The 205-nt window shown below is 41.5% G+C and overlaps 1 protein-coding gene across 5 annotated transcripts in view; it reads right to left on the bottom strand.

Moving 5' to 3' along the window:
* Positions 1–205, bottom strand: part of SLC6A6 (solute carrier family 6 (neurotransmitter transporter), member 6) — a 48,631-nt gene that overhangs the window by 23,553 nt on the left and 24,873 nt on the right. The window lies entirely within an intron of this gene.

Here is a 205-nt window from a genome sequence, read left to right as displayed (position 1 = left end):
CATCATGCCTGCTGTGGCTAGTGGCTGACGCCTCTTTTTATAAATAGAGAAGTAGGTGCAAGTTGAACAGGGACCAAACTGGACTTTAAACATGCTGAAAAAGCCAAGCTGGGTCAGAAACTAATTCTACTCTGAAGTGACCATCTGAGCAAGTGAAAAAATCTAACATTCTTCCTAAGCTATTTGTAGATCCATGGGATGTAAG

The sequence above is a fragment of the Nestor notabilis genome, unplaced genomic scaffold (assembly GCF_000696875.1).
Source record: "Nestor notabilis isolate BGI_N333 unplaced genomic scaffold, ASM69687v1 scaffold5217, whole genome shotgun sequence".
In the NCBI taxonomy this organism is placed as follows: Eukaryota; Metazoa; Chordata; class Aves; order Psittaciformes; family Psittacidae; genus Nestor; species Nestor notabilis.
Note: the sequence above shows the minus strand (reverse complement) of the source record. Positions and strands in the feature narration are given on the sequence as shown.